This window comes from Columba livia, chromosome 2, assembly GCF_036013475.1.
Source record: "Columba livia isolate bColLiv1 breed racing homer chromosome 2, bColLiv1.pat.W.v2, whole genome shotgun sequence".
Taxonomy (NCBI): Eukaryota; Metazoa; Chordata; class Aves; order Columbiformes; family Columbidae; genus Columba; species Columba livia.
In genome coordinates, this window is record NC_088603.1 from 94724406 (window position 1) to 94751955 (window position 27550).

Below are 27550 nucleotides of genomic sequence, written 5' to 3' on the forward strand. Positions count from 1 at the left end.
TGGACATAATGAAATATGTGGTGGAGGTGGAAGGGAACGTGTTACCAGAGATTATTCTGAATCTTCTTTCGGTAAACTGATGAATAAGGAAGAGCTCAAGAGGGACTGATTTTCAAAGGGAAGAGCTTACAGTGGTATGAGATGGTTTCTAAGACTCAGACTGTGCAGGCAGTGCCTTCAGGGCCACAGACTTTCTCAGGCATAAAGAGCAGCAAGTCTGTGGCGTCATGGGCACCAGCACTTACTTCACAGACCTTCTCTAGACCTTCACTTTCATGGGGTGTCTCATGCAGAGGCTTGTCTTCCTCCGTCTTCATTAATGACAGCAACTACTGTGTCATTGACAAGGAGGTAGTTGATTAAAGGATTTGTTTAAAGGTAAGATTTCATCTTCAGTTTTGTTATAGCCTTCCTGAGAGGGGGAACAATGCACTTGTCTGTCATCTTCTCTGCTGACAAATTATTCTCCCCTAGGCAGCTTTTTTCCTCCTTGCCCCTGTCCCCTTTGGGAAAGGAGCTAAGGGAGTCAGCTTTGGCCCATGTCTCTGCTGGTACAAGGTACCCTCCTTGGTGGCAGCTCACATGAACTGGAGGCCAGAGGACAAGCTAGAGACAGGTTCCTGCTCTCAGGCTTGGGGCCACACTTGTAAGACATTTCTTACAGCTCCCTCTGCATAGTCAGGCTGCAGGAATCACCATCATTGCTGCCAAGTGTCTGAGTGTTGTGTGAAAAGCATGATATTTGGCAGCTCTCTCAGTTTAAACAAAAGGGGGTTTCCTGCTGCAAATAGACCCAAATAAAGGCAGGCGCATGGGGATGGTACTGATTCACACCACAGGAAATTCATGTTTGTCCTTGAAATGGGTACTTCTTCAGTAGAAAATCATGGTATCTATTCTGCGTGTTACCTCCGGGGACTGAAACATGTTATTAATTCATTACACATTTATGAGATTATTCAACTGCTAAGGAGTATAAATGCCTATTTATTTAGATGATATCTTGAGCTCTTACGACAGCAAATTTCAGTCACGTTGAACTTGATAATCTTATAGGATCTGTCAGTAACACAGAAACTTCTGTTTTAACTCCTTCTTTCATTTTGTATATCATGAGATTCATCGGGGATAAAACTGCACAGAGACTTGCACTGGTTGTAAGGGTAAAGGTACTCAAACGATCAGTAAGCATGTTTGTTGCAGATTATTTGGTGACTTTTCTAATAGACTACCGTTCTGTATTTATCCACTTAAAGAATTATTGTATCAAATAAATATAGTTTTTCTCCTTCATTTGCTACAGTATGTTAGAGTCATGGATGTGAAAAGGACCACAAGAAGCTACCTGGAAAATTCCCTGGTCCTATGGCAGGCTCATCTTTAACAGAGGCTTGAAATTTTAAGGAACAGTTTAGGCAGCAATAGAAATGCTGTCAACAGAACTCTAGGCAGTCTGTGCAAGAGCTTCAGGCCCTTTCCTTCATATAAAGCTTTTTCCTTGTTTCTAACCTGAATCTTCCTTGTTGTGGTCTACCCTCATTATTTCCTGTCCTGTCTGTTGTGGACATGAAGAATAGAGTTAGTTTTAGACCCTCATTTGGGTCTTCTTGTATTGAGATCAACAAAAGGATCATTTCATTTCTCTTGCAGGTTGTCCTTCTGTTAGGTATGCCTGGGCAGAATTTGCCTTTCTCACAGCAGAGTTAAGCTCACATTACAATCCTCTATGATTTTTCCATTTTCCTTTTTCTACAGAACTGTTGCATAGGCATTTGTTTTCTGTTCTGTTGCTGCACAGACAGAGTGGTTGTGAAAAGAATAATTTGTGCAGATCTTATCATAAAGTAACACAGACAGAGGGGACCAAATCACCTGAACAGGACAGCTGGTGCCTGTCTGGTGGTGACAAGAGTCTCCATGGCAAGGGTACTTGCATCAGCATCTTTGGCTGCAGGGGTGAGACACTTGAACCACCGTTCTGCTCACAATCCAGCTGGCTGTGGCCCAAAGCCACCACCCAGCACTTGTGTAATTCATTGTTATTTGTATGTCTTAACTACATAAAAATATCTCTTAAATATCTTAATTATACACAAAAAAAAATCCTGTCCTAGATGACCATTTCTGCTGGGACAGTTTGGCTGCCTACGAACATCATATCTATGTAAAATTCTGCAGCAGAAACCTCCAAGAGTAGCCTTTGGGACACTCCACCCAGGGTGATAACACATCCAGCTCTACAAATTGAGGAGACACAGCATAACTGGGGGGCAGGAGGGGGGCAGTATTTTCTGTCCAAAATTCCCACCAGGAAGGCTCCTGTAACATCAGTCAAACACTTGAGTTTGAATGATCAGGCCATCACCCAGTTTCAGGCTGATGCCTGGTCCCAAACCAGTCATTTTTTCTCATCTGTGCAAGTGACTGGCTGAGGAGTTCTTGAACTAAGGAATGAGTGAAGTGCACTGGATGTGCATAAACCACAGCCCTGATACCCACCTGCACCACAAATATATTTATGAAACAAACTTGATTTTCATACATAATTAAATCTCTCACCACACCATACTTCTGCAGTTGATTTTTTTCCTGCCTAAGAATAACGTAATTCACTCTTTTCCATACCGAGAAAAACTCTTTGTTTGTTTCCAAATAACTTCTCTCATTTATTGACATTCTTTTTGGTTGCTATCTTATTTTTCAATGTCCTTGCAGTCCTTCATAGTGTGCTGTGATCTGCAAACTTGGCAAGCACGCTTTCTACTCTGTCATCTGCATCACTAGTGAAACTACTGAGCAATACTGAATGTGGGACCCCAGAATAACCCCGCTTATTTCATCCTTTGATTTGGAAGTAAATATAATATTTCATTAACTAATCTGATAAGCTCAGTCATGTTTGTATCTGTTGGATGAACATGTCATTCAGACCTGTTTTTCCTCATGTTACTTATGAGAATGTTCTATGCGGCAGCGTCAAAATCTGAGCAGCTAACACTTCTCTTCTAAAAAGCCTGGTATTATGTTGGAGAAGGAAATTAGATTGGCTTGACAATATTCTAGGTAAAGGCAAGCCAGCTGCTAATCATCACTTAGCCCACATCCATTATCTTTGCATCTCCTTGAAATAAACAGTGAAAGTTCCTGGTCTCATCTTTTAACAACTATAATCTTTTAAGTTTTTCCTCATTTTATTACCATAAATGTGTGTAAAGATATTACCAAATAAGTCCTGACCTGAATTTCAGGCACACAGAGCAAAATGTTGGTCACTAGCATGAGGTGCTTGCTGCCTAAGTAAAAGATGAAGAAACCGGCAAGGAAAACAAAACAAAACAAACAACGTATCAGTGAAACCTGTGTGACGTAAGTGGTCAGCATTGTTAATTGTCTGGTATTACAAGGAAACAGTGTTCTTCATTTTCACAGTGGACAGGACTGAAGGACATTATCCTTGACTCCTTCCTTAAAGGAAAGATGTGAAAGATGAGAAGGGAGTGTTCAGAAAGTACTGGTATAGATCACTTTTATTCAGGCAGCCCTTCTGTCACTGTGGAGACTGCAGCAGTCTTTAGGAATAATTTGATCCTGGTTTGAGCAGATGAATAAATGACCTCCTGTGGTACATTCCATCTCCTTTTCTGTATTCTGTACTTATAGGCATCATGGAAAATAAGAATTTTGAGAAGGCTTTTGAAGGAGGATAATTGGGTAACTTCAAGTACTTGTGCGAAGTTCATCTTGAGTATGAAGCAGAGGGCTGGGGAAAGCACAAAGGTGTGTAACCGAATATTCAACAAGTGGGTGTATAAGAGGATTTCCATTCCTTAAAGCATTCCATTATCTGCTCTATTCAAAACTTCAGAGAAATGCAAATGCTTCTTCTCAAAATAAATTTATTTAAGATATTGTTGTGACCAATAGAATGCAGTCTTTAAAATATTTTCTTTGGATTTAGTCAGGATTCAGTAGTTTGTGGTTGAAGTGATGCCATCTGAAATAAAAAGTTTTTATTTTTAAACTGTTACCATTTCTGACTTCACAGGTGTATTACGTAGATCCATTTATTTCTGTCCAAATAGAGGTACTCTACAGCTTAATAACCACAGATAGTGATTCAAAAAGTGCTCCGTTGAGTAAGAATTTCAGCAAAAGCAACTGGCTGGGTCTCTCCTTAGTAGTGACAGGCATACTCTTTTTCTTGCTGGCATGACAGAGCAATGAGTTTCAAATTCAGTTTTGTACTCCTCATTCTGTTCCTTCTCTTACTGACATCTGTCCCCTTAACATTGAATGTACTGCCTGTCCTATGAGGACATTTTGGTTTTCTCTTGATATCACAGAATGGTTGAGGTTAGAAAGGATCTCTGGAGATCAATCCACCTGCTGAAGCAGGTTCACCTGGACCAGATCACACAGGAAGGTGTCCAGGTTAGTTTTGAATGTCTCCAGAGAAGAAGACCACGCAACCTCTCTGGGCAGCCTGTTCCAGTGCTCTGGCGCCCTCAAAGTAGTTTCTCCTCATATTCAGATGGAACCTCCTGTGCTTCAGTCTGTGCCTTCTGCCCCACATCCTATTGTTGGGCACCACTGAGAAGAGTCTGGTCCATCCTCTGGACACCCACTCTTGAGGTATTTATAAGTATTGATAAGATCCCACTCAGCCTTCTCTTATCCAGGCTGAAGAGAGATGCCTTTGCAGAGGCTATAATTCCCGCCTTCACCAACCAACCCCTAATCCTTTCTCTGGGTAGAAGTGGAGGGTGGGAAATATAATGGCACAATGGTATCTTCTCTTAACACTTGTACAAAAAAATGTCATCCAGATGCAAACCTTGGTGCTCCTGAATATGAACCTTGTCTAAAGCAAATAAACATAAGCAGAGTGAGAGTTTTGCACCCAGAAGTGTTCCCAGCTATAAAATAGCTTACTTTCTTTTATTTATCTTGAAGTCCTGATGCTCCAGGAGCTGAGGTAAGCTTAAGAATATCCTTAAGAGGTAGATAGAACTATGTGAATTAAGATCACAAATATCTGCTTTGGAATCGCTGACCTTATCTGCTCTAGTTAGTTTCCCTTGTGCATACCACAGAAAATGTATATTACACACAAGACACAGAGTATGTACGACTGTGGAAACAGGATATAGGTTTTAATCCCTGATTTGCCAGTTTTTCCCATAGGACCTACAACACATGGCATAGGTATTCAGCTTTGATTTGACCTTTGGGTGGAAAGCACATGCTAAAGTACCTGCTAGAATCAAAGCTGTGCAGAAATAGTTCACTGAAGTTTTACTGTCTTTTCAATTTACTAAAGTGTTTTAAGGAATGGGAGCATGGGAACATTGTTTATATGATGAAAATAAAGCATGGCTTTGTTATGAACTCAATACCTTAGAAACAAGGTATGGGAGAGAAAAATTTAAATATTTCAAATATTCTGTGGAAAGAAGGGTGAATTCTGATTTTCTGGTTTGGTTTATCTTCCTGAAAGGTTTACGCTGATAGCTGGAGATTTATTGATTGAAACTGCATCATTCAAAGAAGCAAATTAGTGCTTTGCTCTCAGATTCTGTAATAAAGTTCCATGCTGTGATTTGGTCTGTTTCAGCAAGAAACCATTTTTTTGTACTGTCGTGTTTTATTTGTTTTACTCCTAATGCACAGCAGCAGTATAACCAGCCTGTTTACAGCAGTGCTTCAATACATTCATTGCTCAAACAACAGAAAAAGATCAATGAAAAGAGATGTGCTTGTTTCATTTGTGCTGTAGACAAACTACAAGAGTATAGAAAAGAACCTCTGTCTATTGATTTCTGCCAGCTAGATTTGACCATTCATTGAAATCCCTGGAAATGTCAGTTAGCGACTAGGAGTTGTGTGGGCACATGGTGGACCACGGCTCTGGAGGTTAAAACATGTGCAGGTCCTGATGAGGCACTCAGTTAGAATGGTTTGTCACCGTGTAATTATGGGCTTCAGCAGGGAATCCTCTGTAGAAAACGTGTTCCTTGGTGGAGAGGTAAGCCCAGCATTTATAGCTCTTTTGAAATAAATGGAGTTATGTTGGTGACAAATCACCATATTAGGCAACCAAAACAACCTTTGTGAATAATAGTAAAAGGCACTGTGGTTTTATTTGCTAGCAGTGGTGCTTATTTCTGAATGTGTCTTGGTACAGATGCATTTCTGATCGTTCGTTCTTGATATCGTAAATCTAGCAAAAGTAAATAGGTTAAATTCTTACTATAATCAATAAATATCTTGATCCTATGATCAGTGCCATTAGTATGAATTTGTCTTTTACAGAATAATGAGGAAATCAAGGGGAATTATGGCTTCTTCAAATATTTATTATAAGAGAAAAAATATATTTGAGTGAATGGAGAAAATTTATTACAGTAAAATAGAGCCCTACATTAAAGATTATGTCAAATTCACTTACATTTTTTCTCATTGGTCCAACAAAGACTATGGCCTATGCTATAAGTAAGAAAATTTATAGACAGTGAGAGAGAATCCTTATCACAGAATATTAACATTTTAAATTGACAGTTTTTAAAGGAAAGATCATTACAGCTGAAGAAGCATTTGAGAATGTAGCCTATACATCAGTATACCTACCAGGAAAATGAGTGCTCAAGATTGTCAGAAAACTGTTCTTATTTTTCCCCACATTTCTTTTTTATGCTTAGAAATGTTCAGAAGGTTTTATGTTTTCCTCAGGGAAGAGTGTTCCTTGGTGTTCAGAAAGCTGTGTCACTAGATAACAGAGAGGCTGAAGGCATCATTTGATCCACACCGAATGTACCACTGGGGAGATGCTGTGAATGCTGCCATAGATTGTCCTGCCAGCAGGTACAGGCCACTCTGTGGAAAGGCAGAGCAGAACAGCTCCCAGGCTATGTGCCAGTTGAGTTGCTCGGGTTAAATGGACAGCTTGTAAAATACTAGTAACCCCTCATGTTTTTGTTTTTTTTTTTCTCAACTTGTTTTATAAAAAATGGAAACCACCAAAGCTTAGCAAGGTGGGAGCCCAGCTCTGGATTCTTTTTCATTTGTGCTATATCACTAACAAGCAGAGAACCAATGTAGCTCTGAGATTAATAATTTTAAGATTATTTATACCAATTAGGATGTGACCCAGTTTGTTCAGATAGGTCTTGACCATGCGGTTCAAAATCTCTTATATTTGACTGCCTGCTTTTTCAATTTTTGTCTCTCTCATTACAATGCGTCATTTCAGCACTCTCTTCTTTAGGGTTCACCAGGCATTTATGTTTTCAGAGAAGAAGGTTTGTTTCTGCCTCTGCCATTGGACATTACAGCATAGAGGATGTTCTTAATGTTCTGTTATTAGCATAAGAAGTACTAGAGCTTGACCACCATGAAAAGAGAAGATGGTACAACTGTACTACAGTTTACTATAACTATAGTGATATCTGCTATACTAATACCAAAGAGAGAAGATACACTTCCTGCTCTTGCTGTGTTTCTGATCAGGAACTTCATTCTCAAGACAAAATAATAAAACATTACCATTTCAAGTAAGACTCTGCAAAGTTGACAAAAGCAAAACCATTCAGCCTTGCTTGTGTTCATTTCTCAGTTTCAGTTTGCTGGCAAGCAGCTAGAAGGAAAGCATGCAAAGTTTCACTCTAAACATAGATAAACATACTGGGTGGAGATGGGGGGAGGCTGGTCAGTACCCAAAAGTCATAGCAATCTCCTACTGCAGGTGGCCTGAAATAAGTTTGTAAAGTTGCATCTAGGAGATTCAAACAGTACAGAAAAAATAAAAACCTTCCTTTCATCCCACTAAGAGAGAAACTGGAGGAAACTCTGTGATGTTTTCTCTGGCCCTTTGTTTTTATTGTTCTTATGTTCTTGGCTCTGAAACTGCAAATGGCAAGCAAGAATATAGGAAAGAGATTATTTCTATATATGCCGGGAGGCCACACATATGAAGTGAGACTGCATGATTACAGCCTGATCCATGTTTTTTGTATCAAGACACAGGTTTCAGTTCAGGTAAGACTTTTCTTGCAATAATTTTTTTTTTTTCTTTCAGGTCTGCTGACCCAACTATAAAACTGCATTTCAGAATTGCCTTTGTTCAATTACTAATACAGGAATTAACCTTGATTCAATGCACGGTGTCTATAAAATACTACATCTTAGTACATACCAAGTATACCTTAGTACATAATACTCAAAATTGTGTACCTGGATGGTTCACACATGTATCCTAACTTATCTGTAAAGCTCTACATGTGCAGTTGCACAAATAAATATAATAAGCTTGCTTAAATGGGGAAGGGTGAGTCAATAAAACAAACCAAGACCCTATGCTAAAACAAAACCAAACTATGCTGTGCCCATGCATTCCAAAATCAGTTTTTCCATGTTCTCTAAGTAGCTGAGAATAATTGAACTTGTGGCGCCTTTCTGGTTTCTGTTTATCTTAAAAGACCAGAGAAGAATCACCTTTGTTTTCAAAGAAGTAGAGAACACCTTAAAATAGGTCATGGCATCACACACGGAATGCCTGCATCTGTCTTCATATGGCTAAAGATGTTCTTTATTACCTGATTGCTGGAAAACTGAAGCTTTTTGTTATGTTCATGCTCCATAGATGTGTTTTCTTCCATGTAGTTAAAATTAGATGCTTTCATCTCTCCCAAGTGACATCTTTCTGCTTGTTCCCTACTTCCCTAATCAGTGGCATGTTGGCCACAAAAAAATTTTTAGAAGTAGGTATTTGCAATTTGCATTCTTTTAAGGGATACTCTTTCATATGAATATGAACTCATGCAAATAGAAATGATGGTAAATACTTTAACAGAACTTAGCATTTTATTCAAATGAATATATTTTAATAATTTTTGCAATATTTGCTCAAGTACACCCCCGTGTTCTATGTGTATATGCATATGCAGGTATATGTTCATTATCCCTGACCTTCAGATTTCTCCTTTTATGTCTCCAATAAGCAAAAATTTCTTACTAAATATACACTGCAATTGAACATTTACTGCTTAAAAAGAAAAGGCAGCTTCCTGCCTTGTTCTTAATTATTTTTTAAGACAAATAAATATTTATAGTGACTTCTCTTTTCATTATAAATACTGTAGTGATTCAAAGAACTTTTATGTTTCTGAAGAATTTTTGCTTTTACTTCAATGAGTACTTGTTAAAAAAATTCAGCATCTGTCTCAATTCATAGACTGTGATATTATTGCTTTGCTATTGCGAAGGTATCAGATTTGACGGTCACAGATCGGTGCAGAGTCAGATTTCCCTTAGGCCTCATTGTCCCTCCTTGAAGAGTAAAACAAAGCACAGGCCAACTACTACTGTGACTGCCAGGCATAAGCAAGGTCCTCATAACTTCACTTTATCCAAACTGCGCAGCTAAGGGGACAAAGAAATACTTGTTCTATGGGATTAACCTATTGCCTGCATCAGCATATGTTGTGCCAGAGTAACATGCTGCTCTCCTGAAGGGCAGCACCAGTGAGCACCAGTGGGTTTCTGCTGCACCAATGCTCTTGTGCTCTGTGTGGGCCACTGTCCAGTGGCTTCAGTGAGCCTTGGGTTGTCCTTCAACCCCTGACCCAACAACTGCCTGTACTGCAAACCCCTCTGTTCAACCCCCAAGACAATTTTTAGACTTTCTGAACTCCAGCTTATCTTGCAGCATTCCCGGGAGTGCTTGGGCTTGAAATCATCAACTGAGCCCTTTCCAGTATGCAACCTTTCAATTCTCCTAACTATTCTGGTGGTAATGGTGGTAATGGTCTGACTGATGGAATAGACTGTGCATCCTTATCTTATAGACAAACCTACCCTGGAGCTGGAAGGCAAAAGCTGGCCAGCAGTAATTCCACAGTTCCTTGTCTCTGATATTCTTTCCTTCTATAGAGCCATTTTTCTGTCTACCACCTTTGCTTTTTTGTCTGCTTTATCTTTAGAAGAGATAGAGACAGCCATGGAAGGCAGGGAAAGCATAATTTCTAAGAGGAATCCCATTTTTGTACACTGTCACCTAACAGGTTTGCTGTTGGAAGGTGGGATACAGTTGGGATGGAGTAGTTTAGGCTTGCAGTCAGGGACTTACAAAGCAAGTGGGATTCTGCATCACGTATTCTGTGGGAGGTCACACTTAGTGACCAAAATGGACATGCTCTTTGTATAAGATCATGATCTGTAAGCAATGGAAACAACAGTGGCTTTCTTTTTGGCATAAGGAAAGGTAAGATGTCCTTCTGCATGCAAGTTAAATTATGGAAACATCGCTGTGCTCCTGCGTGGCCAAATTGCCTAGGACAATGGGATACACCACAGTGTTCTGGGAAACATAGCAGGTAAAATTGCTAGGCTGATATGAGAAAAGTGAAATCTAAATTGCAGTACAAGCAAATAACCTGCTGGTATAAACCATACCCTTACAGATTTGCTTACTGATTGCAATATGCTATTTATTGTGTGGATAAGCTTTAGACTGATCAAAATTATTTGTTTCCACTTCTATCTTGTTGGAAAACTATGGGAGATTACTGTTTGAATTAAGCAGATTGCTGACAACCTTTCTCATAAGTAGAATGGGGAAATTAAATAAGAATTATTATTGCAGTTTTCAGATGAGTTATTTAACTAAAACCATAGCTGAAAAGGCGAGATTTTTTTTCACTGTTTAACTGGAAATGCTTATTGTAGCCAGAGATCAATATTGATGCTTGAATGGATGAAATGACATTTTAAGTATTGTAGCGCTGAGTAAGGATAACATAACCATATAATTTGCAATGTGTGATATGCATCAGGGGTGTCAGCTGACCATATTAAGTGAAATCTTATTCTTCTTAATCATGTGAATGGTTTCTAGGATGTTCCTGAATTAGATTATTTTTTAATGTATAGCCATTGATTTCACACATAAGTGAAATGAGATTGTGCTCACAGATTCTTACAATACAGTATCTATCAATCCATTCTAGCCCTGGAATAAAAATAGTTGATTAAATTTATTTTTTCCTAGTTTACCTATATCTCCTGTACAATCAGTTCTCTATGCAAATTGTTATGTTTATGGTATGATTGGTTTCTCTTTGCTAGAAAGTGGTACTTCAATGGGTGTCATTTCTGTGATGTAAGCAACAATTCACAGTGAGACTTTTCTTCACAGTTGCCTTCTGATAACATCACTGTTTCTTTAGCTTTAGCTAATTCCAGAGGCAGAGCAGTTTAGCAGGTAATGCAATACCATGAAGGTTAAGTGAGCCTCGCCTATGTGACGTGGGGCAAGTTCTGTCATTTCTCTGCCCTTACCTGGTAGAGATGTGTCATCTGTGCAAGTCTGTCTGCAGTGACAGAACTTGCATAGCATCTAGAATAGCTGATATGAATTTTATTTCTAGTTCTACCACTTCTATTGCAAGACTTGGGGCAGATGACTTAGCCTCTTTGAACAGTCCACATCATACCACTACTCAACTAGTAAAAGATATTGATACCTACTGCAGAAGAGAACGATAACTCCAGAAGTGTTTAATAGTTCTACTGAGGAATGTAGCACAATAAACATGCAAGTATTTTCTGAGTTGAGATGGCATATTAACTAGATGAGGTCTCTCAGAGATTCACTGTTCCTAACCATTACTGATCAATGTCACTGCACAGACAAGAGGTTATCTCCTGCAGAGCGTGACAGTGAAACAACCTTTGTTCCTTGTTATCTGAACAGTTTTCTCCAACTGTCAGTCCAATTTTATCAAACAATGATACTATGCTGACCACAGCATTCTTTTTTGTCCACCTCCCCAAAGCAATGCTTATTGAACTGTGTAATGTTCTTCACATACATCTTTGTGTTGCATACATCCTTATGAAGCTAAGCTCAGGCAGTTAGAAAAGTTTAAGCATGAATCTGCTTCCTGACTCACCAGGATAATCTTCAATTAAAAAATAGCTTGCTCCTGTATAAGGTAGTACAGTGTCTGCTGCCTATGGTTATTCATGTGCCTACTGATTTTGGAGTATTGCTCAAAGTAGAAGACCAGCACATCACAAGGAGGCAGGAGATTTCTCTGGAACAGCAACCATGAAAAAAATCTCAGTGTTTTATGGACAGCTGGGACCAACTGAACAACCAGTATTGAATTAACGAGGAGACAGCTGGGGGGACTTGAAATCTTTTCCTCTCTTGTCATAGATGCTGTGGTATTGCCTGTCTCTCTAAATGAAATAATAATAGGGAAGCCTCAGCACAGATTGTCTGCTTCCCCGCTCTTGGGGAGTCTGCTTTTCTTCCTTCTCAGCATATTAGATGCAGCTGATCCATTGTAATGCAATGTCAAAGGCCTTCAGGACTTAAAAAATGTTGTGCATGTGGTATTGTAAGGGCAAACAAAAAATATTAATCCTACCAGATAGGGTCTTTTCAGGTGGCACTGAGGTTTTAAGGAAAATCAGGGAAAAAAAAAGAATGTGCCTGGGTTGACCAAACCTAAAGCAAAAGAAGTCAGTCCAGGTGCTTGTCTAAAATTACAGCAAATATGATAATTCTAGTCAGTTACCCTCATAGCTCTTTTACTCGAAACTCCCTCAGTAATACAGCAACCTTTGCATTACAGTTACATGTTGGTCACAGAAAACTTGTTTTCTTATACATTAAACTGAATCACTACTAATAATTGACAAATACATCTGTTAGATCCAGACAGCAATTTGGTTTGATGACATTTCAATACCTTTCATGAAAAACTGAGAAATATTTACTTGTATGTGTAAGGAAGCACTTTGTTTTGATGGATATTTTGTATTCACATTCACAGGTGCAAAATAACATTGTAGCTCTTTGCTGGTTTTTATTTAGTAATTTCTTATTCACCCCTCTGTTTTTGGAAGGTTGTGTTATTTGGTCACTAAACAGGAACATTATTGTTACTATGAGGTGGCCATTCACGAACAATATAATTCTTCCTGCATCATAAGGTATATAAGGCAGAAGTCAAAACAATTATTAACAATGCATAGCCAATAGTAAACAGCTGACAAACAACCCACACGCTAAAAATGTTTCATCCAAATAATTCAGTGCATAATTAATAAATGCATTGGCAAAAATCTGATCATTAATAGTTTGGAAGTGGGAAATAGGGTTGGATAATGCACTTACAACCTAGCTACAACGGATGTAGTCGAAAAGTAGGGCTGCATCCTCATGCTCCCTTCGAATAGAATCAGTCCTTGTCTGTATAAGGATTTCTCAGAGCAATTCAGATTAAGTCAACTGAAGGTATGGAATTCATGTATATGAATAAGGTGCAACAAACCCAGTATGGACACTTTCACTGAAAGCAAGTAACATAAACGTGGTGCCTGTTCTAAGGATGTGGTGGGTTGACCTTGGCCAGTCACTGGGAACCCACCTAGCTGCTCTTTCAATCCCCCTTCTCAAAAGACAGTGGGACAAAATAAGATGAAAAAGTTCATAAGTCAAGATAAAGACAAGGAGATCGCCTGCCAGTTTCTGTCACAGGCAAAACAGACTTGGGAAAAATCAATTTTGTTTACTGCCAGTTAAAATAGAGAGTCCAAGGTAGCAGTTCTGCTGATCCTCCTTCTGACTTCCGAGAATCAAAAACTATCACTTCATGATCGCTATGCCCAACCATCACGTTGCCCATAAGTCCTTCTTTATTTACAAACAACAGGTCCAGTGGGGCACATTCCCTAGTTGGCTCACTGACCAGATGTGTCGGGAAGTTGTCTTCCACACACTCCAGGAACCTCTTAGACTGTTTCCTATCTGCTCTATTTTATTTCCAGCAGACATCTGGTAGGTTGAAGTCCCCCACAAGAACAAGGGCTAACCATCGGGAGACTTCTTCCGCCTACTTACAGAATATTTCATCTGCCTCTTCATTCTGTTTGGGTGGTTTGTAATGGACTCCCACCATGATATCCACCTTGGCCTTCTGCCTGATTCTTACTCATAAACACTCAACCCTGTCATCACCCTCATCAAGCTCAAGACAATCAAAACACTCTCTAACATACAGGGCTACCCAACCTCCTTCCTCACCTATCCCTTCTGAAGAGTTTGTAGCCATCCATTGCAGCACTCCAGTTGTGCCAGACACCCCCCTATGTGTCTGTGATGGCAACTGTATCAGTTTTCCTGCTGCACAGTGGCTTCCTGCTCCTCCTGTTCGTTGCCCACCCTGCGTGCATTTATATAGATGCACTTCAGTTGATCCTGCCACCTTTTTGGAGGGAAAAGCTCTGATTCCTACATGACCATTTTCAGGTGCTTACATCGTTTCTAACACATCAATAACCCTTGTGTCTTTACTGTCGCATGGCTCTCCATCTCCTATTTCCACTGAGGCAGCAGACTGAAGCACCTTGCTAGCACACCATCCCTTAGGTATCAGTGTGCTGCCTGCAGACTTGTCTCTAGCAAGTCTAGTTTTCTCCCCACTTCAAATCTACTTTGAAGCTTTTTCAATGAGCCCTGCTAACTCCTGTGCAAAGATCCTTTTCCTTCTTTAAGACAGGGGTATCCTATCTGTCGCCAACAGGCCTGGTGTCATGTAAACCGACCTGTGATGAAAAAACTCAAAATTCTGCCAGTGACACCAGACTCAAAGTCAAGTAGTGATTGCTAGGTCTTCCTATTTCCTCTTTTATAATTTCTTGCAACTGGAAGGATAGAGGACAATGCTACTTGTGCTCCTGTTCCCTTAACCAGTCACCCCAAGGCACTGAAGTCCCTTTTGATTGCCATTGGAATTCTAGTCCAATAATGATAGCAATCTGAGGGCTATAGCAGGGTAGGAAGTTTTCTTTTAAAATCTTTAACCTGGGCCCCAGGGAGACAACAGGCTTCCCAAAGTGGGTCAGCTCTGCATTTTGGGCTTTCTCTTCCCCTCAGGAGAGACTCTCCTGTGATAATGAACCATCTGTTATTCTCTATGGAAGTGGCTTTGATGGAGGGTGTAGAATGAGTTAACTTCAGAGACACCTCCAAACTAGATAAACCATGGTCCCTGTCATTGTTCAGTTGCACTCACAGAGCCTTGTACTCATTATGCAAGGGTGTCTGGGAAAGTGAGGTAGTCACAGAGGAGATGTGCCTGCCACGCTGGGCAGAAATTTGTTTCTCTTGCTTTCTGTTCATTGAGTCATTGCATTCGGCCAGGTGGAGAAAGGATAGGGAATTTTCTACCCTTAAAACCGTCCTTGTGCACTAGCTGGAGGCACAGTACACTTTCTAATATCTGCATGTTGCAAGAGATCAGCAAGAATGTAATAAAACAACAAAATGAACGAGGACACTGTGACAGTTGTATTTAAATCAAACCAAATGACACTTCTCTGGTGTCATTCCACAGCACTCTGTAGGCTTATTTGTGCATCTCTGTTTAAAATACAGGCTCATGGATGTTTCTTTTATCACCACAGTGAGTTGCATTTTGAAGCCCACACATGTATGCGGTATCCACCACATCCTGTGGCAATGAACTCCACTGTTTAATTATGATTTTTGTGGAAAGTTTCTTGGGTTTCATGTTTTAAACTTCCTTACTGCTTGTTTTATTTGGTCTGTTTCCTGTGTTATGAAAAACAGTGGAAAAGCATTCTTTATTCATTTTCTGCTCATGAATTTCTTGCGCTATGACACAGTTCTTTCCCTCATTTGTCCCCCTTCCAATATGAAAATCCTAAAGCTATTTTTTTTTCCCCTCATGATAGAGAAGCCATTACATACCTTTGATCATCCTGTCACTCTTTTTATTTATCCTTCTTTTGCTACCCTGTGATTTTGAGATGAGATGACTGGAGCCGTATTCAATATTCAAAATGTTAGGTGGGCAATGGATTTTTATGGCAGTATTATCGTGTTTTCTCCTACTGTTTTCTGTTCTTTTCCTAATATTTCCTAATACACCATTTTGTTTTTTGACAGTTGATGAGGATTTAGGCGACATTTTCAAAAAGCAGTTTCCAATCTCCCTTTCCCAACCAACAGTTAATTTCACTGTGTGTTTATAGATTTCCCAGGGTGCAGGCGTGAGACCTCAGTTATTTAACCATGAAAACACAGCTAATTACAAGAGTGTTTTAGGCTGTAAAAAGGATGATTGTTGTTAGAATTTAATATTCACTCAGTTACACTGGCGATTTTATATTGGTTTAGGTTTTGTTATACCAGAGATTTCTCACAATAAATATGTGAGACAGTGCAAATGTTTCCCATGGCCCCTGTTGTTTTAGTTGTTTTGGTTTTTGTTTGGTTTTGATTTTGGTTTGGTTTGTTGCTTTTTGTTGTTTGTTTTTTTGTTGTTTGCTTGGTTGGTTTTTTTATGGGTTGTTGATTATTTTAACAGAACATTAGTTCTAACAAGGAAGTCATTCAGGAAAGAATTCATTCAATGAGCTTTTTCTAAGATATTTTTGCTAATTTTGCCACTGTAAAGCATATCCCAACCAAACCCAAAGGAATCAAAACAAATGCATAAGCTTTTCTGTACTAACTCAATGAAGATTTCATCCCATAGTCTTCAATATCAGATAGAGGTGCATAGCCCTTCAGGTTTTTTTCATAGCCAAAATGTGTTATTACTATCAAAATGGTTGCTAAGATGGGGTTGTGAATCTTAATGAAATCTGGAATTAAATAAATCACCTCAGGATCACTTATACCTAGCTGTGAAAGTAAAGTAGTTGTTTATAAAAGGAGTGCTAATGGAATAAATATGTTGCTGCAAGTCAATCAGTCTCATCTCTGACTTTAAAACACTTGCTATATTATATTTCAGGCATCATTGTCAAAAATTCTTTAATGGGCCTAAAAGACCTCAGTATCAGATCAAAAGTGGAGATTTTATTTTAAATGAAGTTTTCAGTCCTCTCCTTTCATGGAGTATGAGTCATTTGACTTTTTGCTTGTTAACATAAGATCTCATTTTCAAATCTTTGGCTGCACTGCAGTACAGAAGCCAGGGACTTTTGAAGATTTCTTGTTAATACAGTTTTCTCTGAGAAGAACTTCTGTTCCTTACTAATTCTCTTTATTTCCATACATTATAGGCAGAGTTTTCTTTGTGTGGCACTATTTTTTCCCCCCAGTCTCAGTCCTGAGGTCTGATCAGCAATGGAAACATTATTTTATTGCTGTGGTAGGTTGACCTTGACCCACAGCCAGGCATCCAGCTCATCCTCAGCTACTACATCACAAAGAAGGAGGCCAAACACATGAGCTAGTCCAAAAGATAGCCAACGAACTCTAGCCAATTATTTGAAAGACATTTATGGACATGATTTTATGTGCCTGTTTTGGAAAGTCTTTTACTCCAGCATATTGGTTTATTAAATATAAATAAACCGGAAAGACTCTGGTCCTCTTTCGTTTTCACTGTTCTTTTACTGGAACAGCTTAGAAATATAGGCATGCAGGAGAATAAATTAAATAATTACTCTTCTCATTGTTTTGATTCCCTGTGCACTCCAGGAAGCCTGATCTGAGCAGTTCAGCTGGTAGCAGCCTATAAACTCTCTGCAGAGATTCAGTGGTGGAATAAAAAATTATTAATGAGTAACCTCATAAAATGGGAAAGCAAATTATTTTCTACAAGTTTTGGTTTAGTATTTGATAGGTGTTATAATGACTAAGTCCTTGATTATTCTTCTTTTCAGAGCATACTCAACACCCTTAGATTTCTTCCTTGAGACTGGAGAGTGACTACAAAAACTGACCAACAACAGCAGTTTTTTAAATATCACTGGTCTTCTGACAAGTAAGTTCTTCATTCTCGGCTTTGTTCCTCCCCTTGCATTTCATCCTTGTATTTATTATATGGACTGCTAGATTCATTTGCTGGGCCGAGTGAATATGAGTGCAAATTGAATAGTATGGAAGTAATCTTAGTATTTCTCAGCCAGAAAGAAACCTAACAATATCAGAGATATAATTGAAATAAAGTATTGGATCACCTGGCTATTCTAACTTGTAATGCACATGGGATTGTAGTCATATATCTGATTGTTCAGGGGCTTTTCCCTGGTAAAAGGTTAAATGGTTAAAGCCTTTTTTTCTGTCACTAGAATTATGTGGTATCTGGGTCTGGAAATGCTTATCCATTTGCAGTTGGGCTCTTTTTCTTCCTGGAAGCATCCAGAGATTACCCATTGTAGTTAATGGGACCCTAAAGTTTTCCAGGATTCACATGGATACAATAACTGTGGTCATATACCTCCTTTGTCCATTTGGTGTCCTGTGCTCCCTCTGCACGTCCTATTCTTTGAAAGGTTGAGCTGCATAGTCTCAGTCTTGTACTACATCAGGATTTTGCATCTAAATCAGTACCTTACACAGCATAGTCCGCCTACTACAACAGGCTATACTAGGATAACCTTTTAATATAACTTGTTTCCATAACTATGCTAGTTATTTATATGACAGAAATAGTACCATAGTACCCCAAAGGTAAAATCATGTAAAATGGGGAACTCAAGCCTTGAAAAGGGTCTTGGGACTTTATTAATCTCTGATAATGTTTAGATTTTCTGGAGTCTGTCATGGCTATACTGGGAAGTGGGAAGAGGAGTTTGTCTAATTCTTGGCTTCAATTCTAAACAAGAGAAAACCCCTTTTGGGAGTTTTTAAAGATTTTTAAAGTAACCTATAAGTTGTTACTCCTCTCAATTTGAGTAAGGCCCAAGGTGATAACTCTGAGACAAATACAATATTATCTCTCAAAAATAACAGATATTTTATAGAAAAGAAAAATAAAAGTATGTAACACTTTAGAAGTCCTTACTGGACTTAGGGAAGGGAAGCTGGAAGGATTTGGGAACTGCTAGAATTTATAGTCTCTGAGGATAAGCTCTACAGTTAGAGGAAATAGTATTAGAAGGACTAGCAGGATTGAGAAAAACAGAGAGGAAAAAGTACAGCTTGCATAGGAAGGCAGAGACAAGTGACTTGTTAAAGGAGAACTTCAGAACTTCTTATAGTTTTCCTGTTCATAAAGAATAAGATTTATAAGAAACTACATTTTTAAACACAAAATTATTGCCAAACAATGGTGTCCACTCATCCTGGCTTCTTAAGTCAGTGATCATTTAAATACATTTTTATGTGTACATATATATATATATATATATCTATATAGATCTCCAGATACTGCTCCAACAAAATAGCAATAAAGATTCTCATATCATGACCACACTTCTTCGTCTTTCTTTGTGGTTTCATGTAGCTATTATAAATATTGTTATTTGCTTCTTGTTGGAATATGCTCTGCTTCAGTGTATCTGATGGACTTTATGAAACTCAGTGCCTGGTTACAGGCTGGCTCAGCTTTGGCAATCATATTTGATCACTCTGCATATGATAACTTAGTGAAATTTTAGGATATTATCACTTTTTGACACTTCATATTTCTAAGATAAAGATGAAAAGAATGCATTGAACTTAAGTCATGCAGTATCTAATATTTCATTGATTTGTATGTCATAGTTGAGCGAGTTTATCTACTCGTAGTCTCCAAAATAAAAGACTTCTGGTGTATTATTTCATATAAAAGAAGAAAAAGTGATATAAAGAATACACACTTTTTAATAACTGCTCACATAAACTAGTGAAAATGCAGGAATAAAAATCCTTGGATTTATGTTATTTATATTAATTAAACATAATTTTATTAGAAGCTATAGATTGAACATCTGAAATTTCACATTCTACACAAGCAAATGAAATTGTATGATTTTTCTCAGTTTGCCTTGTTTTCACAAACGCAAAATCAGCTTCCTTCTTTCTATTGCTTGTTTGCTTTTCAGATGTTTGGGCTACAATAACATAGCCAAACTTTTGTAACTTTATTTGGGGTCTTAAAGGAACACAGGGTCATGACTTGGATTTTTATCTTCCCAGACAGTAGATTGACTGAATATATCACTTGTGATCCCTCTTCTAATTATTTGCTCTTTTGTGTGCTTCACTTTCCTGTCTGGACTATAGTGTGTCAGAGATATCTATAACAATATGAGTTTCCTTATTTACTCAATTGACCATTCACTTGGATTTTACGAAGAGTAAAGACAGGCTAGAGCAAACAGCTTCATTTCTTCTTGTGTTGCTCTCTAAGATGCAGTTTTGAAGTTCTGTCCTGTTTGCCATGAAAAGCAGACCATAAGGAAGCTGAGGCTGTTTGACACAATGAACCCTAGCCTAATAATTGAATTCATGAATCTCTGCAGCATTAAGCATATCAGGACTGTACACAAATCTGATTTATCACTTCATCAACCCAGGAAGTAAATAATAAATAGTGAGTCAATCTGAATGGAGAAAAGGGAGGGTTTCATTTTGAGATGGGAGTGGGGAGTGAGGAAGAGGTTTTGTTTGGTTTTAGGCAGATTTATTGATTTTAACTAACAATATCATGTCTTAAGGCAGATGTTACAAAAACAAAGGAGAAGGATAGGCAGGCTCACAGCATAGGTAGAAGGAGTGGTGGTCATATCTCCTCTTGTTTTGAAGTACAGAGTTGTAGTAGTCACAGGCTCAATTCCCCCTTACCACAGAATTATAGAATGTCCTGAGTTGGAAGGGACCCACAAGGATCATTGTGTCCAACTCCTGTCCCTGCATATGACAATACCACAGTTCACAACATGTGTCTGAGGGTGTTGCCCAGTCTCTTCTTCAATACTGTCAGGCTTGGGGCTGTGACACCTCCCTGGGGAGCCTGTTCCAGTGCTTCAACACCCTCTGCATGAAGAACCTTTTCCTAATGTCCAACCTAAACCTCCTCTGGCACATCTTCCTGCCATTCCCTTGGGTTCTATCATTGGTCACTAAAGAGATCAGCACCTGCCCCTCCTCCTCCCCTTGTGAGCAAGCTGTAGCTGCCATGAGGTCTCCCCTCAGTCTCCTCTTCTCCAGGCTGAACAAATCAAGTGACTTTAGCCGCTCCTCCTCCTCCTCCAAACCCCTCAGCAACTTCATAGCCCTCTTCTGGACACTCACCAGCAGCTTTGTAACCTTTTTATCCTGTAGCACCCAGAACTGCACACAGTGCTCCAGGTGAGGCCGCACCAGTGCAGGGCAGAGCAGTACAATCACCTCCCTCACCCGGCTGGCAATGCTGTTTGGTGCACATAGGACATGGTTGGCCCTTTTGGCTGCCAGGGACACTGTTGGCTCATGTTCAACTTGCCATCAACCAGAACCCCCAGATCCTTCTCCACGGAGCTGCTTTCCAACATCTCATCCCCCAGTCTGTATGTACAGCCAGGGTTGCCGTGTCCCATGTGCAAAATCTGGCACTTGCCCTTGTTGAACTTCATGTGGTTGGTGATTGCCCACTTCTTCAGTTTGTCCAGATCCCTCTGCAGGGCCTCTCTGCCCTTGAGAGTGTTGACAGCTCCTCCCAATCTTGTGTCTTCAGCAAACTTACTAAGTAATCCCGCAAGTCCTGAGTCTAAGTCATTTATAAAGACATTGAAGAGCGCTGGCCCTAAGATGGATCCCTGTGGTACCCCAAAAGTGACTGGTCTCCAGCCTGACATAACCCCATTTACTAGAACCCTTTGAGCCCGACCTGTCAGCCAATTGCTTACCCACTGTATTGTATTGTGTCTCTTCTACTTATTTTCTCTCTTCTCTCTACTTATTGTGTCTCTTCTACAAAGTAGTATTTGAACCCAAATCTCTCACCTCTGTTTACAGTACCTTTCAGCTACTTTGGCTTTACAGCATTGCCAGGCAAAGTATTTAGTAGAGTTTGCTGCAATCTATGAATTGTTCTGATAAAAATTTAACCCTACATAATGTCAACAGACCATATCCTAAATGAGCACAAGCTAAATGAGCACACCACAGAAAATAATTGGCATGAGGAGTCATAATCGAGGGAGGGAATTTGCAGCGGTTTTCCACAAGGTTCACAATTAGACACATGTTTTCAGTATTTTTCAGACAACCTGGAAGTGGGCAGATAATTGTCGATGAAATTTGCAAATGATGCAAAGAGTCCAGGCCACTTGCTGTAGCAAGCAACCTGAGTTGCCTGGTAACCCCAGTTCATCTATATAAAGCAAAATACTGAATTTAAGGTTAAAGAATACTAGCTTCATTGAGAGATAAAGGAATTGTGTTCTAAGGAGTCCTAACCTTTGGGGAAAATATTTCAGGAATCACAGCAGATAAGCAGCTTGAGTGAGAAAATGGATTGCCCAGAACAGAGGTTGTTCCTTCAGTCATAAGTCTGGTTTTGGTGAGGCTGATGCTAGAATACCCTGTTTTGGTGCCCCTGCTTTAAGAAAGGGCATTTAAAAATCCGAGGGGGTCGGAAGAGAGCCACAGAAATCATTAGTACACCGAAGAAAATGTTTGCAACAGATTCAAAGAGCTCAATCTGCTTTGGGTTTTTTGAAAAAAGCCAAGAACCAATTTGATGGTTTTACCATGGGAAAAAACAAGCAAGGAACATAATTTAAGCGATCATTCTGTCTTTTGTTTGTATATTTTTTAATTAGTTTCCTGGAAAAGCGTTGGTTCTTCTTAGTGTCATTAAGTTATTTTAGTTTTCTGCCACAGTGTTGCAGTAAATAATAAGGTGAGTGACCTCAATTGTTTGATAACCTAGACTAGGAAGTACATTATTACCGAAATATAAGTGGATAATTTCCTTTTACATCATATTGTCCTTGCTTACAGTATTATTGACTGGCAGCATAATTCCCATGGTCAAAATTGTGATAGGAGAAGAGTCCTAGATCATTATAGTCAGTCTTGTTCCAATGTTATGATTAACAGATTATTTTGACTATTACTTTGTTTACATCAGGTACTTCCATTTCTAAAGGTGGACCTATAATAAGTTGCATTTAGGGAATTATAAAAACGCTCCTGATTTTACTTTTTTTTTATCATAGATACCAATGAATGATATTTCACACTTACTACATTTATTTGTTTTATTTATTACTTATATTAAGCTGATTTCTTAGTCAAATGAATCATTCTTTATACTGTGTGTTTCTTTCTATTTACTGTGTCCTGCAAGATTTTAGAATTAGCAGATTTCAGCCTCTGCCATGGAGATTTTACCTACAGTGGGACATAAGATTTTCTACCTTTATCAGCTCTCAAGAGATAGCTTTGCATGAACTAGATATTAAACAGAGCTAACCCAAATAAAGTGAAGAAAATACCTTCTCTGTACCTGCAGAGGAAGCTACAGGTATCAAACTTGGACTGCATACTTAATCAGAGACCATTTCCTCCAGTCAGTTAAATTCTCCCAGCTCAGTGATTTGACGTCATTTAATGTAAATCAACTTATGGAATTTAAGAAGTGTGGCAGTATATTGTTAAAATTTCATGTTTAATTTTAAATGATCCTATTTTAAAATAAAAATAGATATTTAATCTCAAAAAATAAGTGTCTAGTTTGAGCAAAATCCATTCTTGTATTAAAAAATGGTGCACAAATTTCTATGCAGGCTGTTTGCAGAACAATGGAAAATGAAGCAAGCAGCTCTACTTTGCATTATTCTTTGGAAACACTCAAGGTGTTAAAGAAGTGAAATAGTGGCTTTTCTAAGACAACAGGTGTGTTAGATGTTGACTTGTTTATCTAATGAGCATAACAAAAAGGCAAAACACTATGCATTATCTTTTTGAAAATAAACAGCATTCTTATCATAAACAAAACAAATATGTTTTCTCATTTAGGGAATTTCAGAACCAGATAATATGGACCCTGAGATATAAGGGAGACATATTTTTTTATTTCAGTTTTTGAAGACAAGGTAACATCCTGGCAAGGTTATTTGAGTTCTGATTAGTAGTGGGGTTAATAAAGGTCTAAGTGAAAGCCAGTCTTCAAAATGTATAGATCTTCATCTTCCATACATATAATTCCTTGTATATCATTAGCAGGATTCAATACATTTTCCTAGAAATAGAAGTTACACAATATGAAGAAAAAAGAAGCTAACTCTGTACGTGGTCTCTCCTTGCTCTGGGAAATGCACCTTGAATCTGAGGCACCTCTCCAGCTCCTTAATGTAAAATTCTATTCAATTGAGCGTAACGGAGATATTTATTTTTTCAGATTTATAGCAGACTTTCTGCAGTATGAAGCCAAATAGCATCACAGTCTTTGTTATGGGAAAAGGCACAGGAAAATTCAGATGAATGTGGAAAGACTATAAATAAAAACATTAGCCTCTGACCCAACAACTGTCCAGTAACAAGTGCAATTATGCAGACAAATGGTGCTGATCACAATCTTCTTTCCCTACAGCACAGCAGTTGCTCCTTGTAGAGCATTGCTGAACCGACAGATGTAGTTTGGAGGCTGGCAGGAAGGAATGTGTTTGCCCAGAGTGTAATAGAGCACTCATTGACTGGGCGGACAGGTATAACAAATAAACATCTTGGCCACAGGAAATGCTGAGGACCTGTGACACCTGTCTTTGCTAATTCAGAGTTTTGCAAGTGAACTCATGAGTGAAAATGAAGGATCACTCTCACCTGGTTGGGTGGATGGTGGAGGGGAGAGACATCTGAAAATTCAGTTTTAGGGAGCCTCTAATCAGGCAAGAAATGACAGTGGACACAAAAAGGCAGAAATTCACCCAAGTTCAGGTGTGTAAAAATTGTGTTCAGGGTTACCTTTCCCCTTGGAGACTTTGTGCCAGAGCAGGTATTGCCTGTCTTTGCTGGATACTGAACTGGCAGGTGGCAACTTCTCCTCTGCAGCAGTGGGAAGCTCTTTGCAGCTTTGCCTTCCTTCCCAGAAACACAGCTGTGGGCCCAGACCCAAGCCGGGACAGCATTTCTGCTGTGGCCAGGTAGTATCTGGCTGCAGGGGACCAAGCACTCCCTGTACCTGCTAGTTGGTGTGAATGTGACAGCCTGAGCTGCAGTTTGGGGCACCCTGTGCAGGAGTGCTCAGGACAGTGGGAGGAGAGGAGCAGGCTGGTCCTACTGGACAGTCGGGTGCCCTAATCACCACTCTCATCCTCACAGCCTTTCTTGTTCCTCAATGATCCCATGGACTCACACCTGTCTAACATCTGTCTACATGCCTGAGGGACAGGATGCCATCCAGAGGGACCTGGACAAGCATGAGAAGTGGGCCCATGTGAACCTCATGAGGTTCAACAAGGGCAAGTGCAAGGTCCTGCACCTGGGTCGGAGCAACCCCTAGTGTCAGTACAGGCTGGAAGATGAAAGGATTGAGAGCAGCCCTGCAGAGAAAGACTTCGGGGTACTAGGGGACAAAAGATGTGAGTTGAGCCATCAATGCGCACCTGCAGCCCAGAAGGCCAGTTGTACCCTGGGCTGCATCAAAAGGAGCATGGCCAGCAGGCCAAGGGAGGTGATTCTGCCCCTCTGCTCTGGTGAGACCCCACCTGGAGTCCTGCGTCCAGCTCTGGAGCTCTCAGTACAGGAAAGACATGGACCTGTTGGAGAGGGGCCAGCGGAAGGTCACCAAGATGATCAGAGGGCTGGAACACCTCTCCTACAAGGACAGGCTGAGAGAGTCGGGGTTGTTCAGCCTGGAGGAGGCTCTGGGGAGACCTTATTGCAACCTTCAGTACTTGAGCCTATAAGAAGGAAGGAGACAGACTTTTTAGAAGGACATGTTATGACAGGACAGGGGTAATGGTTTTAAACTAGAAGAAGGAAGATTCAGGCTGGACACGAGGAAGAAATTTTTTACAATGAGGGTAGAAAAAAAAAATGGCACAGATTGCCCAGAGAGGTGCTGGATGCCCCATCCCTGGAAACATTCCAGGCCAGGCTGGACGGGGCTCTGAGCAACCTGATCTAGTTGAAGATGTCCCTGCTCATTCATTTCAGGGGGGTTGGACTAGATGACCTTTGAAGGTCCCTTCCAACCCAAACTATTCTGTGATTCTAACTGCTGGCATATGACTGAGGCCCCTAAGTTCAGATGTACCATCATCTCAAGTTTTTCTTCTCATTAACACAGAGAAGTACTGGGAGGCCTGTAGTTCTGTCTTCAGAGGTGTCTGTTTCTTTCTGTTGTCGGCCAAACAGAACTGTTCTCCTGCATCAGGAGTTTTGGTTAAGTGCCTAAATGTAGGCAAGGTCACTGTGAATATCTATACTCATTCCTGTAAGTGAAATGAGTGGTCTCTGCTCCTTACAGTGCACAGACAGGCTGCTGCTGTTGCTGCTCCCCTCCTGTTCTCCAGTGGGCAAAGGGAGCGGAACCTTCAAGACTGGGGTTCCCTCAGCCTCTTCCCATAGGCACAAATCATGGATGGCCAGCAGCAGCCCAGGTAGTGGGCACAGGAGCCCGGCCTAGTGGGAGTCTCCAGGGTCAGCGTGTCTGTCTTGGCCCTTTGGCTGCAGAATGGGCTCGAACTGCATCACCCACACAATTAAAAATAGAAGAAATCAATGTTGCTGCAGCTGGGATCCCTGGGGCTATGGTCTATGTCTGTGACACCCTGCCTCCAGCAGCTCCTCCTGGGGCTTTGGCAAAGGATTGCAAATTCCTGACAGCCCAAAGAATTTGGGACAGAGAGCGAGTGTTTGGTCTCTTTTTAAGGAGGAGTGCCACTTCCAAACTATGATTCTGCCATTCTGATGTAACAGGGAAGACCCAGTCCAGCTTAAGAGCAGGTTTGGTGAAATGCAGTCCTGTGTAGCTCAACATGAATATTATTTTTGTATTGTAGTACTAATAACCAGTTAAAAGATAACAATGCTTATTAGGCAGATACAGACACATTCTTGGCCCATCTTGTCAGGGTACAAATGCACAAGGAGCCAAAAGTACAATTAATTAGGAAGGAACCAAACCATTTAATTATCCTAAGAAAATTATCCTTCTAATATTTTTTTCTTTCTTTTTTGCTAATGGTTGTAGTTTTCCTACGATTCACTGAGACTTATATATTGAAATACAAGTGCAGAGCATCTGTCTCCTGGTCTATCAGCTTCATCAGGCTTGGGGAATTGAAGGGAGAAAAGGAAAGGAAAATATGTAAATATAATTACTATAATTTTGAATTATTTTATTCTGCCATATGGAGTTAAACTGGTTAAAAAGGAAAAAAAAAAAAAGATATTTCCATTTCAATGTTTTTTGTTTTATAATAGAAGCTTCCCTTTTATTTGCCCTTTTATTTCCTTAAGAGTCTTATTCAGTTTATTCAATCCTAGCGAAAAAGGTCACTGTTGTCCTACAAGCGAGTCCTCCTCTTGCTGGCACCTCTGGATGCTGTGAATAGAACTCTCCTTCTCTGAGGCTGAGATCCATCAGCAGGAAGGTGCACCAGGAGCAGCTGAGTGTCATCCTTCTCTCCTGGAGGTTAAGTGCATCACCCCTGGGTACTGCACAAATTGTGCAAGGAGGGGGACAGGCAATCCCATCAAACCTCCTGGCTCTGACCCTACAATACTCAGCATCCTGCCTACCTGTCCACTGCATTGTGCCATTAATTTAAATGAATTCAGTCTTTTTGACAAACAGCTCCCTAG

The 27550-nt window shown here is 39.8% G+C and overlaps 1 protein-coding gene across 21 annotated transcripts in view; it reads left to right on the forward strand.

The window, feature by feature from the left end:
* LOC102098626 (poly(rC)-binding protein 3) overlaps positions 1-27550 on the forward strand; it is a 524682-nt gene that overhangs the window by 316154 nt on the left and 180978 nt on the right. For all 21 annotated transcript variants that reach the window (XM_065052857.1, XM_065052853.1, XM_065052855.1 and 18 more), the window contains one exon: positions 17710-17810. The gene's annotated coding sequence lies outside the window, so the exon portion shown is untranslated. The remainder of the gene's footprint in view (positions 1-17709; positions 17811-27550) is intronic.